This window comes from Larus michahellis, chromosome 10 (genome assembly GCF_964199755.1).
Source record: "Larus michahellis chromosome 10, bLarMic1.1, whole genome shotgun sequence".
Lineage (NCBI taxonomy): Eukaryota > Metazoa > Chordata > Aves > Charadriiformes > Laridae > Larus > Larus michahellis.
The window spans coordinates 22,258,845-22,274,984 of NC_133905.1; the positions used below are offsets into that span (position 1 = coordinate 22,258,845).

The 16,140-nt window shown below is 39.9% G+C and overlaps 1 protein-coding gene across 5 annotated transcripts in view; it reads right to left on the minus strand.

Annotated features, from left to right (window-relative positions):
- RAF1 (Raf-1 proto-oncogene, serine/threonine kinase) overlaps nucleotides 1-14,624 on the minus strand; it is an 80,653-nt gene extending 66,029 nt beyond the window's left edge. For 2 of the 5 annotated variants that reach the window (XM_074603026.1, XM_074603018.1), the window contains exon 1: nucleotides 14,159-14,592. The gene's annotated coding sequence lies outside the window, so the exon portion shown is untranslated. Of the gene's footprint in view, nucleotides 1-14,158 lie in introns of all 5 variants that reach the window. The other 3 variants (XM_074603014.1, XM_074603019.1, XM_074603022.1) reach the window with 3 other exon arrangements.
- Between the last annotated feature and the right edge of the window lie 1,516 nt (nucleotides 14,625-16,140).

The window sequence follows — 16,140 nt, forward strand, 5'->3', positions numbered from 1 at the left end:
TTCTACATATATGTATATTAGCTTTCTTCAGGTTTTACTTTTTTTACTACTTCTATCTGAAGGGAGGAATCCAGGGTTCATTTAAGCTGTAACGATAGCACATCTCCTGTTTCCTAGCTTGAGTCCCATAACAGTGCAACTGTATTTGGAAACTGCAAAACAAGTCTTTCGGGATTAGAAATTACTTAATCACGGGATGCAATTGTTTTGGGAAGAGCCCCCTAGGAAGTTTTAGAGGGTAAAGCCAAGACCATTTTTGAAGCTTTTCAATAAAACAGAACAAACATTAGGGGTAAAGTCTCCTATCTACATGCTAGGTCCTCAGGTTCTGCCATAACCAAGTTGGATCCCCAAACCCAGCTCTGGTGGCTAGTTTTCAATAGGTCTTTCAGTCTCTCCTGATGGAACTGGTTTACTTTGTATAAATGCACATGAATAGGAGCAAAATCCTGGAACTTATTTTGTTCCAAGCAGTTGGGCTACATTATTTGATAATTTGGAATGAAGGGATCTCTCTCATCTAAACCAGAAACTTTGTCTTGGAACACTGAAACCTTTCCTGACAAAGGCTTCACCAAAATAAATTCATTTCCATACAAAACTTTTGGCTTTGAATCTCATTTTCCAGTGAAAAAGCATTTTGTTGAAAGATTCTTGATGAGTTCTCTTTCTGAGCAGATACATTTTGAGTAATCACTGTGTAGGACAAGGAAATATTTGAAAATCATGAGCTTCATCAGTGTCATCCAACAGATGCATTTTTGCATAAGTAATTAACTTAAAAGAAATATACATAAGCATTCTCTACTGGTTTGCAGTTATTTTCAGGGTATAGTGAGTTATCTAACACTGCATCTGAAAGCAGCTGCAATTTATAGATGAGTAATCTTTGCATATGAATAGATTTTAATCTGTGTATGACTAATTTCTACTTCTTCTGAAACAGATTAAACATCTTTTGCTTCCTCTTAGAAAGCAATTACAATTTATGTGGACAATTGCCTTTTTTTTCTTAAAAGATTTGTCAGTATTGAACACTACAGTTTGATTGGAAGCTGTATTTCATTCTTAACTTGTTCAGTTGCTTTTGATATTACTCAAAAAATTCCACTGGAGCAGAATCTTAAGGCCCATCAAGTGATAATTTATGGGACTCTGAGCAGTTAAATTATATGAACACAAGAGACTCTGAACGTTTCGAATTATCTTTGTGCTTACTTCAAACCAGATACATAAGTCTTTTTTAATTCAAGTACTTACAATATATGCTACATTGCAAGAGAAGATGGGATCACAATATATCCACGCCAATTTTAGGATAGGTAGAACAAGTGAAAATAACAGCAAAGATAAATTATTATGGATGTCAACCTAGAAAGTGACTTTAATATCTACATATTCCCTGAGGGCTGCTATCAGTATTTATGCTTAAGATGACTCCAGTCAGTTTTATTGGCCATTAGACGTGTAACAACGTTAAAGAAAGATACACCTACCAGTCCTCTGACACATCCTCCACAGGGTGTTGATGCATCCTCTGTAGGAAACTCAAGTGCAGTATTTGAAGAGGTTCAAGGTTTATGGTATAGGAACTATTCAAGAAGTTACTGCTAACAGAATTTACCGGGTATTTCAATCTCTGGGCGTAGTTACTGGCACTAAGATTCCTGAAATACATTTTTCTTGGATAGTGTCTGATCACCATTTGCACAAAAGTTGCTGTAAACTAGACAAGCATCACTGTAAATACCCAGTTTCTCAATTATTTTTCCTTCCCCCTAGTGGAAAGACAGACTTGAATATTCTATCTCTTATTACTACAGTATAGAAGAGGGACCACCAAAGCTCTGTTAACATGGCCAGTATGGTTTTGTTTCCCATCTGGCCTTTTTAAAAAACAGCACAACATGGATGCAAAAGCTACTGATACTGCATTAAGATTTCTGCAACTGTGTTGAAAAGAGCTATGAAATACTGCATTTTGCTCATTGAATTAGAATAATAATTTTAATCCACTGGCGGTTGGAGGCACTTAGGCAATGAGATCATATATCTTTTTATAATCTCAGAATTTAGTGTGTAATTGAAACCAGGACAATAAAAAAAAAAAAAAACCGAACCCAAGAAAAACCCCAGCCCTGTCTTTTGAAGACAAAATGTCTGTATTGAGTTCGCTTCGACTCACATTTGGAGATACAGGATACAGAAAGGTGGGGCTCGGTGCAGTTTGTCATAATCAAAGGGGCAGGGTGCAATAGCCTAAGTGACATTTTTCCTATAAATTGGTAGTTAATAATACAAAGGCATGGTAGGTGTGGAGAATAGGACAGGAGACAAACACTGGGTAAGAAGTACCAGTGTGAAGGCTACACTGGTACTTCAAGCACAAAGCATTCATTTCACCAAACTCTGTACCAAAGAATGATGGTCCTACTGACTCCGTGGGCCATCTCTAGCACCTCTGTCCATAAATAAACACTTTAGTCAGTAATCTCTTCCATTTACAATGGTCCTGATCAGAATACGAGTCCTTATTTTGTACCATGGCATCTATTTAGACTTAAGAAAAGTGGTATAACAACCAAATTTGCATCTGGACAATTACATAAACAATATTGCACAAGTTGCTGATTAAGACCTAGATGTGTAAAACTTGGCTCTGGTTTATGTAACAGTTCATTAGCCCGCACTCAAGAATTTGAGTAATTCTTTGGTGAAATAATAAGTTTTCCACAAGCCCTTGTTAGAAAATAAACTTTCACTAGAAGTAGCCGATGCTCATCCGAGTTAGAAATTCACAGATTCATCAGCTGTTTAAACAATATTAATTGCTTGCATACTCCTGAAGGAAATGGGGCTGTCATAGCATTCTTTCTGCTTCGTGTCTGTAAGGAGAATGGGGTCAAAGAAAGAACCAGAAAAAGGTAGGCATGGCATTTATTTTGAGTTTTGAGACTTTGAGGAAAGGACTGTGAGCTTTTGGCAATATGCGAAGGAATCCAAGTGCAAAGCCAGTAAAAGAAACCAGATTCAGAAAGGTGCTGGGAAACGTTTTGTGGGAGGCATTCACTCGCACGATCCGAGAGAGCAATTAAATCCAGGAAGCTGGCAGGGAGACTGAGGTGGGTGGGTTAGGTGGAATTGAATCAGGTTTTGGTTTGTTTTCCACAGCACTACACGAAGCTAGTTCTTACGGCTTCATTCTGGTGAATGAATGGATGTGTCATTAATCAGCAAGACAAGATACTATAAACTTGATTTTGAAATTGAGGGCTGCCTATCGGCAAAAAGGTAGCTATTATCATCCCTCGCTTTTGTAGCCAGAGGAAACAGTTCCTTTACACTGCAGCCACGTTCTACAATAGAAGCTCAAGTGGCATATGGTTCGCGTAGTGTCTTACATCCCTTGGCTACTATTTCCTTCTGTACAGTAGAGAGTAGCAGCAACAGGAAAAACAACATAAGAGCAGGATACTTTTAACTATGCTAATGTGATCTCAGAGATCTGTGTATTGGAATGTGCTCAGAGAAAGATTTTTTTATTGACAGACTAGAGAAGTGATTTCCCTTGCATTGTCTCACATACACAAAACTAATTTGGGTACTCTAGACAGATTTAAACTCCTCTTAAATAATTTAATCTTGTGTAAATCTAAAAATAATAATTATGAAGTAGCATATTAATTTCAGCATTCTTACTAGTCTTTCAGATACAGGTTCCTCCAATTATATTAGGAGAAAGGAATGATTATCAAATCTTCAAATCTGTTGGTTTGGTTTTTTTTAATCTCAGTACATAGGATCATCAGCTTCCATAATGAAATCCAGTAGCATTTTCTCAGGCATAAAATTACTACAAGAACCCCCTCCTCTACATGCCCACACACTCCCAAAGCATCTCCTGCCGTTCACAGCATAGGGGTGTAAACTTTGATGGGAAAGAGTTAGCTTCAGCAGAGGAAGATAAAATAGCCAGTTAGGCTGCACATCCACTAGTTTGTAAACTAACTGCAGGGATTGTGTAAATTCCTGAGTTCTCGTTGCTCGAGTCAGTGTTGCCACATAGGCTTCAAGATCTGCATGATTATGAAGTATTTCTAAGTATTATTTAATGTATGAGCTGAATACACTTGAACGGGGCACAGAACTGTCACAAGGGTCTCTTACATACCTTGTGGAAACAAAGAATTAGAGCTTTCTCCAGTCTGTGTGTAAAATTAGTTAGGATATGTAAATGCTTTTCACAACTAACATAGTACCAATTTATCCTATGTTAAATGCTTAACTCTCTCAGGATAGTAACCATATATTTTTGTACTTAGTGAGCAACGTGCACTATGCTATTCAAAATAAAACCATATCCACAATTTGAAACCCTTGCTCGTGACAAAACAAGATTTATGAATGTATAGCCAACTTTTAGGTATAATCTGAAGAAGACCAGAGCTGCTTCTGCACCTTGAAAACATTATCTTTGATTAAATAGTGATTACAATCTTCCCTGAGATAAAAATAAATAATATATGTGTATATATATATTTATGCATATAATTTCAAAATCAAAGCCATGTACTTACTGCATCTCCTTCTGCATGTCATCTGATGGCATTGGGAACAGATCCCAACATCCCAGAATGCAGCTTGGCAGGTATTAATCTCCTGCTTATAACAGGCTCTCTAATTGCAATGCATTTTTTCCCCTTTTGAACTAGCTAACTAACCTGTAATTTTTCTTGGTATCTGCCCAAAGCTAAATGAAGTATCTGATACACCCAAGGAATTCCTCATCTGCTACAGGTGACTTCAGATTGGGAGTTGCCATCACCAAATAAGAATGAATCTACATGTAACCAGGTTTCAATAATATCCCCAGGCAAGACAGATCACTCATACTTCCATTTTTATACTGTTTATTAGTTCTTATAAGAAGAAGAGTGAAGCCTGCATGCAAGTCTCCTCCCCCGAGCTCCGACACAAGATTGAAGCTGCGAGAGATTCTGATCATTGAGCAAGTATTGACTTGATTTAATAAGACAAGAAGAACCTCAACGAGCAATTGCAATTGCTGCTGCTACCCACTAGCTTCAGGTGCTTCGCAATTCAGCAAACGGGCAATGACTACGCTTAAGCTTGACCCACTTTTTCTTGACCCACATTTTGCAAAATCAGGGTTATCCTTCTTATTTTGCATTTGGCACTTTGCACTTAGGCAAACGCATTGCAATAAACTGTCACAATTTGAAAAGATTCTGCTCTTACTATGTGTAGCTGTTAATAGTCAATGCATATGTAAAAGTGGGGAGGAGGCTGCAGAATTAGATGCAAATTAGCATGCAGTAATAATGGGTCTACAGCAGCAAAAAAAAAAAGGGGGGGCTTAAACTAAAATACTAACTCTTCTTCCCTTTTCCTCATTTTGAGAAACACTGAATTTGCCCTGCCCGCTGTTCCTTCAGCTGTTCCTATAGCCTCTTCCTCCTTCTGGCATCCCAGCAGATAAGAGACTTACTGCCCTTACCAGCTGCCTCTTGTCTCCAGATGAAGACAGTGGTTGCTGGGCAGCCTACTTGTCTGTCCGTGGACAAAAGATTGCCCTCTGACTTTGAGGACAAACACGCAGCTTCTCAAAGAGTAGAACCACCGTGACCAGTACAGTGCTCTTTCTTCAGCTGTTTCCTCAGTTGAAGATCTATGTTGTGCAGTGCAGCAACTTCATGGACTTCTCCTTTCTGCAAGAGCATAGAGGGGGGGCAAAGAGGTTGCTGTCTTTCTTTCTTTTTTTTATTCTCATGCCCATTCTTTCATTGTGGCCTCTGCCTTGTCCCACATATGGGAAAGCAGGCAAGAATCCTGAGAATAGTATAGGACAAAGACAAACCAGGCTTTTCACTCAATAGACATGAGCGTTGGGTAGAAAGTAAGTCAAGTCTCTTGTGGGGAGATGAGGTGTTTGCCGTCTGGTCTACTGGGCAAGACAATATTGCACTAGAAATACACAGCCTTCCCCCAGCAAACCATTTCCTTTTATTTGTAGTCAGACATTAGAGAAGCCCTGGGTATGCCACCACATAGCATTGTTCTGCCTCTGGACAATCCTTTTTTTGTACTACTGTCAAGTCACCACTTACCACTGCAGGTGTATATCCATGCAGATTTGGATGTAAAATAACACATTGCATGTAAGCTGAATGCAAAATCATGTAGTGAAGAAACTGTATTCAGAAATCACAGGCGCGATCTAGACAATGCAGCATGAATGTTGCAAAACATGCTAAGACAATGCCTGCCAATGTCGTTGCCTTTCTCTGAAGCACAAAGCCATTTCAGCACACAGGTAAACTTAATGAATTTTTCTTACGTATTTCTGGTAAAACATTCACCTTCCTAGCTGTGATTCTCATCTAGAGATCAACAACTTTTACTTATATCTTTAAGCATGTTTTTTTTAAAAAAAAAGTCTGAGATAGACCCTTACCAGAAGAATAATCAGCCCCACGTATTTTAAATTTGGCTTTTGGAAGGCACCGAAAGTACAGGATTTATAATAGAAAGTCTAGGGTAGCCTTTACTCTAGATAGCAGCAGCACTGCTTTCTCTGCCTGAAGTTTCAAGCTTCTGTATCCAAAACTATTTCATGTCATTTAGTTCTCATAACTGCAAGGTTCATTTTAGAATACAGCTGAAAATACCTCTGCATAAAATTTCCTAACAAAAAAGGTTGAATAATTTTCCATATGAAAGTTGGGGAGAGAGATTCGGTTTTAGCCAGCTTTTTTAGGTTCCAGTGAATTGGTAGACAAACAGATTAAATTCTAGTTTCCTAATAAAAATAGTAAAATTATTACCATGTAGGTGACAAGAAGTAAAGTAATGTAAGTAAATGTGAGGAAAAAACAAGCTGCTGGTTGGGAAGACTTAATTTCATTTCAGCGTAAGAAAATATTGCCCTGCTATCCATAAATTCATGGGTTTAGTTCAAGTTTAGTCTTCCTGCATTTCAGTTCACACTTGGATTATAACTGATGCACCAGGCATGAACAGGGGGAAGCAGGTTGTGGCTCAGTGACAGTCTCTGACATAACACGCCAGGCTTGGAAGAGCTTTCAACACTAGTTGACATGTTTGGGACCTCTGCTTAGAAACAACTGCAGTCTTCCATTGTCCACCTGCAGCTTCCCCGTTTTTAGAAAGAGAAAAGGACATTGTAAATCTCTGGATATTAGAAAGCAGAATAATCTGTTTCAGAGAGCTTGTTGGCGAGGATTTCTATGAGATGGTTCTTTACATGTATGGTGCCGCTTTGATCAGCATGTGGCTACAGTGGGAAAGTTTAGAAGATTGTAGGTATGTGTGTAGACATTTTACAACAGCAAAACCAACCTACAGGTGCAGCTGAAAACACCTCTGCATAAAATTCAGTCAACTAGTTAAAAATGCTGGTAAAGTCCCAGTGTCAGAGGGTGTGAATCTGTCATCATTTATCAAAAATATTTACTCTATTTTTTCTTTTAATACAATTACTTTAAACTATAATTATTTCAATAATAACTTACTGTAAAAGATGGAGATTTGGGGCTTGGCTTCTATAGTGTTGTTCAGCTTTTAGATTTGTTTTCCAGACTTGTGTGTACACAGTTGTATTTGTATGCAAACAATATTTGTGCAGGTGTCTGCCTGGTGTTTGGGGCATGCAAAACCAGGGCTTGCCAAAACTTTGATTTTTTTTTATTTTTATTTTTTTTTCCCCGAACCAATCATTTCACAAACCAGAGTGTTTGGGCACCAGAGAGATGCGTTCTTCCATGTTTATAAAACTCCTTATTCTTTATGGAACTACTTATGCTTTCTTCTTGTACTGCAAATGAATAAGGTACAAGACAGAGCAGAATAAAACCTTATGACAAAATTCTGGAATCATTCTCTGCTGCCTCCAAAGTAAGAAGGTTTCTGTGTTAACCCCCAACACTTAATGCTACCTGATACAATCCAGGGTAACAAAAGCTGATTCTTGACAAATTTGAGGCAGGGGGAAAGAGTGATTCCTGATTGGAAATATCCAAAGGAGGGAGCAAGCTAAGGATCCTGAGGTTCTTTAAGCAGGGACTTCTGTACACATTCTGGAATCAAAACAAGCAAGTATTATATTTGAGTGTCAAACTGAATCTACTTGTATTCAATTGATCGTAAAAGTTAATATGATTCCGAGTATCAAAATGAACAGGTATTCAGTTAAACTTCCAGTGCAGTATGATTAGAAATGAAATAAAACCAAGCATATCTTTTGTGGGAGAACTGTATAAATACAATAAGGTTTTGTGCAAGGATCGGTTCAGTGGCGAAGGGAATACAGTTCATTTTCTTGCACGTGTTGGTCCATCCCTTGGCTTTGCACACAGCTACTGCTCTTGTTTATAGGCATGGCACCACTACCCTCATTTGGCTTTCCCAGTAGGAGTGATATAGTATCTTTGTGCTTAGGCGGAAAATACAGTCAATATTCTCATGTTCCTCCACCTAGAGAGAGGTACTGGAAGGAGCACAGAGCACCCCAGCACGTGGCACAATCCATACTATAGGAGCATGCAAAAAACAGAAAAAAAGTAGTATTCAAGCTTCAAAAATGAAGTAAATAGCAACCACATCAACTACAACAGAATCCAGACAAGCTAGCAGCTGAGGGAGTGCTGATTTAATTGTGGCTTGCAGAGTAGCTAGCCAACAATATTAATCTAACATACTATGAATGCCCAGAATACTCATCCCCATCTTTTTGCTTCAGATTTTGATGAAGTATGGGATATCTGCCAATGAAATGAAATACAGTATAGCTTTGGAGCTTAGAGGGAAAAAAGTATGGTAACATTCTGGAAAAAAAAATCTTACTACATTTCCATTTTGTTATTCTTTCTCCTGCCTGATTAATGGTAGTGTCTTAATGATTTGGATTCAGCTGAACTGAAGTTGGGAATGTGACTAAACATAACTTGTAAACTGCTTCTTCAAAGCAGATGACAAACAATATGTGCTTCGTTGTCAAACACAAGCATGTCTGACTGCCAAGAAAAAGGACACTGGGCAAAGGGGTTCTGATGGCTATTGTTTGGCATAGGTCTATGTTTGTAAAAAAAAGGCGCTTCCAGTCATTTGGGTGTGGGGCTTTCCACGGAACAATCTTGATTAGCTTGCTTTCCTAAGGAGAGGAAGCTTGTGTAATGGTTCAATCTATCTCTTGCTCCAAATTTCATACATATTTGACACATGAGCCAAGGTCTCAACAACAATTAAATCTCGATGAGTTTCTTGGAAGTCAGAAAATGAAGACAGAAAAAAGAACCATATTCAAACCTACAAGTTTCTTGGAAGCCAGCAACTGAAGACAGAAAAAGGAACCATATTCATTCCCTAGCTGAAGGAAAGAAAGAACTCGGAAGCCAACCATTGTAGGTTGCACTGTTTACTATCGCAGGCTGGCCAGTCACCATTTACCTAAAGCTGAATTAGCCACAGTAGGTGAGGTTTTTGCCCTATAGGGCTGACACTGAAATGAGAAACACAGTTAAGATATCCTTATTTATTATAATGGGGAGGACAGGTGCTTATTAGATGAGACCATATAAATCTGTAGTGAAGCTGCTTTTGTTGTGCTGCTCATACAGCAACGTTGGGGTTTTTTCCTTGAAATGTACTCTAAAATTCAAAACACAGTAAGCAGTCTCCTTGTCCTTAAAGAAGCATGAAGCAATACTCAACAAATTGTAGCATAGCTAAGGCACCAAATAATTAAAATAGTGGGGGGAAGTATACGCAACACTTTGGTCCTTGGCTAGAGGACCATGGTTTATCTCACCTATGAATGGGCAAGGGTGGGTAATAACTTTTGATCCGTCTCTCTAAGATCATTTTGATTTACCCACGTCGCCAGAGAACGAGAATCTGAACATAGCTCCTGAGGTGGCAGTATGTTAACTCAGAGTTTTCTGAGGAATAAAAACAATGTAGTGATATAACTGTGCAGGAAACACACAAAATAAAAAGATGCTTAACTTTTTTTTTCCTTATACCATGGTCCTATCTGTGTCATTCCTTTTTCATTTGTTGTTCTCAGCCTGGATTCCTTAGATAACTTTGCTAGAGACTTGAGTTTTATTGTAGATATGGAAAACTGCCTAGAAGTTTTGCTCCTCGGTTGTTCTGGCTGCGTTCCAGCCTCAATAACACTCAAGACGCAACACAGTCAACTTGCTCCAGCAATCATTCTTTAAAATAAGGCAAAAATATGAAGGACGCCACACACAGTGAACTCTGCTGCTACTGTAGTTAATGACTTCAGTAAAAGCGGGTTGTGACCTGGATCTTCGGAGGGCTAGTTCTAACTCTGCTACACTGGTTATGTGAGCCTAAAATATAGAAACAGGTAAAGGTGGCAGGTCAATAAACACTGCTCAGGGCTAGTACGGAGGTCAATAAAAATTGTTCTCAGTGCCAGTCTGGCTAGCACCTGCTGCTGCCCAGGGTGAAAATGCATGTGTAGACACCTGGGTTATATTAGACAGCTCTGTTAACATAAACTTAGCTGACTTCTGTGAAACATTTATGGCTACATACAAACAAAATAAAAAGTACAGAATAATGGAGTTACATAAAGTATATAAAGACGGTAAGCTAGATTTTAAAGCTCTCTGAGCACATGACACATAATATGCACTATACATCCAAGTGGTATAGATAACCATGCCCACTTGACATTTCCAAACATAAAATCTTGTTTTCTGTTGCTTATTAGTTTTCCAGCAGATTATTTGGACTGTAAATTTTCGTGTTGGGTCTCTGTCCTAAGGTGTAGTGTGTGTGTGTGTGTGTGTGTGTGTGTGTGTGTCCATACGGTTAAAATAGCAACAGCCAATTGCTCAAGAAAGAAAAATCATGAACTTTACTCTGTTAAGCATTTTCCAACTATTTCTTCGAAGCTGTAGTGTGCCCAGCCTTTCAAGCAAGTGCTTCAGATTTGGTGAGTTAGTTACTTTGGTTAAGGATGTTCCTATTGACATCTTGCAGACTGATGGAGTTCCCCTTGCTGGACATCCGCCAGTTTTATTTACAGGCGGAATCACTTGTTCATTTACAGTCCCTAGCACCCAGAAATAATTAACAGCATGGGCTTCTACAGGGGCTGCAAGGGACCAAGACTGTGCCCATTATCCTTTCTCATGGTGGAGAGAGAGTTTAAATGTTGAAGCCCTGAAACTTAAAACACCTGCATCAAACCTCTCAAAAAACTTCTTGCATGTTCCCCAGAGCATAGCCCGTCATCACTGTTTGTGCTTCCAGAGACATGTGATAAAGGCAGAACCCAACGCCCAGACTTTTTACATTTACTAATGAGACCTCTAACACATTTACTCTTAGAAGGTACATCAGAAAGAAGATAAGATGAAGAAAGAAGATAAATTTTATTCCTATCAATCACTTGGATTCCTCACTACAGTGAAAGAGATCTGGGACTGTGCTAAGTGTCTTTCAGGTTTCTACAATTCTTTTTTGCTGATCTTGACCTTCCTTTAGAATTTTATCTTTCTGCTGCTCCTAAACGTCAGCTTATTTTGACATCCCCATTGATTCTGTCCTACAGTTACACTGGATCTTTCTGGTACAGAAGCCTGCTTGTCTCATCCTGCATGCTGCCCAGAGCTTCTTGTGAGCTTCACTGAGTCTGTCGGGGTTCCCTCACCGCTAGTGGAAATCATGTGTCCTTGAGCAAATTACTTAGCCTCTGCCCCACTTCCGCACTGTGGAAAAGAGGAATTGGTATTTCATGTCCCCTACCTTTTGTCTTGACCCCTGCTTCAGCTATAAGCGATGGTAGGGTAGGGTTTCATACAATACATGGAGTAACTTATTTTTACTGAGCGGTGAGAGGAAGGATTTCACAAGAATGTGGACCGATGGAGAGAACCTGGACACACACAAGAGTGAGCAAGTTAAGAGAAGTTACGATTCTGAGGCAGCTGAAGAATTTAAGAGTTAGGCAGAAACTCCAGATCTTCCTGTGTGCTGAGTGTCCTGGCTGACATAGGCTCTGATAAAGGAGGATATTACTGCTTTTCTTGCGACTTCTGACCTGCTGCCAGATATTGTCCAGTTGTGGACAGTCATCAAAAAGCTCAGGATTCTTTTTTTTCTATCAGAGGATATGAATGACTGTTATTTCCTTAAAATAAATTCCAAATAAATAGCTGAAATGTATTAAACCTCAGACTACCTAGGAAAAAAATGTAAAACCTAAATCTTCAGGGGGTGAGTTTGACAGTTTTCTGTTCTAATGAGAAATTCAGCCTATTCACTCATCTTTATTAAATAGAGATTTGCTCTCTAGGTGACACAACAGTTAGATGAGGTATCACCGGAGCCCGTGAGGGCTGAACTGCAAGAAGAACCTCTGCTATCCGAGCAGAGTGCCTGGGGTTCGGATCCTGCCTTCTGTCTGTTTCAGAAGGGCTGCGAGTCCTCACACAAACTCTGCCTTGAGTTACGCTGAATCAGACGCACCGACCCGGCCAGTTACGGGGGATAATAGAGCCGCGTGTTTAGTTCCTTTGTATGCTCAGAATCTCTCACTGTAAGGTGCACTTAATTGGCCATTAAGCTGCAAACCTGATGTGCTGCAAAACTACAAAGGAATCCGCCATGTTCATATACATAAGTAACAGGTATTTTGCATATTTATTTTTAGTTGGTTTTTGTTTAGAACACACGCAGCCTGAGACACGGTGAAACAGCTTCAAATGCCCAACAAATGGTTCCATTAGCTTTTCCTCTGCTGTAAATGAAAATATATAGGTCCACATTTTTTCTGCACAGTTAATGAGGGAAATGAAGAAATGTAAATTAGCAGTACAGTTTCTACAATATTTGGGTGGTGTCTTTTAAATTGTTATATGTTATTATTTCATTTTAGTTTACTATTAAAAAACAATTAACTTGCATAAAATGCTGCACATGAATCACTTTCAAGGTCACACAGTTGGGACAACAGAGGTTTTGTCTTAGAGTATTAGAAGGAACCCCAACAAAAATACCCATGAAGTTTTAAACATCCACTTAATACTGGCCAGAGATGACCTCTAGGTCTCTTTAGAAAGTGCAGTGTGAGTTACTGCACTTAAGACCAAGAACCAAAGCAAACCTAAAAATTGCAAAAGACGTGAGGCCAAGGCAGTAAGGTGTTGGGTCCTGTAGCTTCGTCCACTGCAATAGGCTCCGTGGCAGCAGTGCATTAAGAAACTGAAGCCAGGGGTAAGACGAGGCAGTGCAGTATCTCCCCAACGTGAAACGGGGCTGGTTCGGGTACACAGAGCTGAACTTCCAGTTCAGTATGGAGCACAACTTCACGGCTCTCACGAATGCTAATGAGTCCCATGACTAAACTGTGGCATACTGGGAAAATGCAATCCATAACACATATAATCTCAACCCTCATTTGGAAACTTCTGACCTATATGCAAACTCCCAAGGAGCTCCCACTGCAGATACACTATCACTGCAATTACAGGTAGTCATGGAGCTCCAGTATTGTGTATATATTATACATTGTTATGCAAACACGCATCTACTTTTAAACCTCAGTTTCACAGTCATCGTGGTTTTAATTTCAAAGCGTCCAAAAGAAGGCAGAAATAAAGTCTCCTGCAAATAGACCTCGATTAAATCTAGAAAGAATTTTCACAAACAATTCACACGCAGGCAGTCTGAAACCCTAAAATGGAACCATGCTGGTCAGGGAAGGTCAGTCACACAAATGTTTCATTTAAAAATGCAACTTTGTACTTGGTAAAACTTAATTCTTGTGCTGGTTTAATATTTAAATAGGAAAAGACAATTTCAAAGATTTTTAGTTTTTTCCTCAGTAAATGAGGAAATTCCCACCCAAGTCTCTATATGAGATTCATAAAATGCCCCTTAGAAATAGCACTTGGGCTTTTCTATCTGATTTGAGACTAATTTAACCTTGGGAAGCAGGTCCAGCAAGTATTTAATCCTGACCCCTTAGCCTGGATTCACAGATTCACTGATCTTCCGTATGTCACTGTACAATTAAAAGCACTGCAAAAGCTGTGAAAATAACATTCCCCCCCCGCATCCGTCCCCCTCTGAGACTCACCAGAGCCTGAAACTTCTCCCCACGCCCGCTGGCACCATCAGCAGCGATTCTGATCCGAAGGGTGAAATCCCGAGGCTGAGCCGGGCCCCTGGCTGGGAGGATGTGAGCACCTGGGGTTAACAGTTCTTCGGGAGAGCAGAGGCGAGAAGCCGAGACAGTTCCGAATGATCCGCCTTTCCAAAAGGCTCTGATGCACTCTTTGTGTTAGCAGAAATACCTGGACCCACAGGCTGAACTCCAGTGTCACATGGGTGACAGAGCTAAAAACGGCAAACCCATAGGCTTAATTTCAGCTCCTCCAATATGTTCGTGTTCTCCCCTGTGACTGCCTGTGTGCCTCTTCCAAACTTTTCTACAGTTTTCCTGGAATTTTAATATCCCGCTCTCTTTGGTTTCGTACTTTTTCACTCTCTTATTTTTAGCTTCAGTATTTCACAGTGGTCTGTAGAGTCTGCTTGACGCCAGCAAATGTAACTGGATCCCGAGTCCCTGCAAGCCAGGAATTGCAGCCATGATCAGCATGCTGCCGAGAGCACAAACCTTGGCACTGGTCAAAACCACACAGTCGGAATCCTCTATTTATCTTATGGCACGGCTTGGGAGAGGAGGCAAGAAGAGTTCATCAAAATGTAAAGAATAGCTGGGAAAGGTTAGGGGTAGGTAAACAGAAATCAAAGATGCAAACAGGTCTGTTCTACAACAGATTTGTGTGACCAGACTTCCAAAAGCAAGAACAGGGATTTACAAAAAAATATTTCATTCCCTAGTAACCTAGTAACAGGACAGGCATGCACAAAGCAGACTGCCTTTAAAAAAGGCTTGTGTCAGCAAGGTTGACTTTAGTGGAATAAATAAGAATAGGCTGCTTGGCAGCAGGTCACCGCTGACAATAATCTCACAGGTCAGATTTTCCAAGTTATGATGGCTCGTTTAATACACGCACAACTGCAACTGCCACTTCTGCTTAGGATTAATACGGGCCACCATCTTCCACCCAGCCTTTGGTGAGTAGGTGTCAGGTTTTTACCTTACTCTTTCACGGTGTGCAACTGGAATAAGTCTGGTCTCTGATGCTAAGGAGCTGAATTACCTTGCTTCAACTTATTTTTTAATTTTCTACCACTTCTGGCCCTTTCTTCCTGTAGCAGAGAACAAAATGAAGGATTGCCAGTTTATCTGATTGAGAAATTGTTCATCCTAACTATTCTAGGATCTGTAACTATGGTAACTAGTGTCTACAACGGAGTGTGACCACTTCATGGAAGAAAAAACAAGTGTATCGAGGCAGTTATTTCCCAAAGGTGACGTGATGAGTCAGCAGCGGAGCCCAGATTAGAATACAGTGTTGGGACCGCCCATCCCGTGTGCAGCTCACTAAACCACTGCTCCTCCTGCAGCCTCCAGGGAATAAAGTTCATTTAGCTAGGTAGTAAATGCTCAACTCCTGCCCTTGCACTTCACCTTGGTATTTATCTACGTTTTGGCAGGCTTCATTGTTTGTTGCCCAGAAAGAGTGCAAATCAAGAGAAACGGAGAAAGCATTGGTCTGACCGTGGAACAAAGGACACTGCAACAGCAAAATTCCACTTGGAGAGAACAACAACGCTGGTCTGCCAGTACATTGAATATATAGATTGTACATAACACCGAAATTGCTTGAAAATGAATTTTTTACAAGGCAGCTTCTCTGTCTCTTCGTAAGTAGCAAATGCAGAGTAAAAAAACCGTAAAGCAGAGATCTTGAACAAAGCCGCTAACATTATCTGTCAATTTTCTCCAATGCATAATGCAAGTTCTCTTTTTTTTTCTTCCTGGCATGTTTAAAACTGGTTTGGGCAAATTATGTAGCATTAGCATGTTTCCCTGGTATTGATGGTATTCAGTATACATATTTGCTGAACTAATTCGAAACTTGGACAGCCGGTCTGAAGTAGTTCTGCCAGCTGTAAGTGATGCCACTTTCCATACACGCAGGAAGCGTT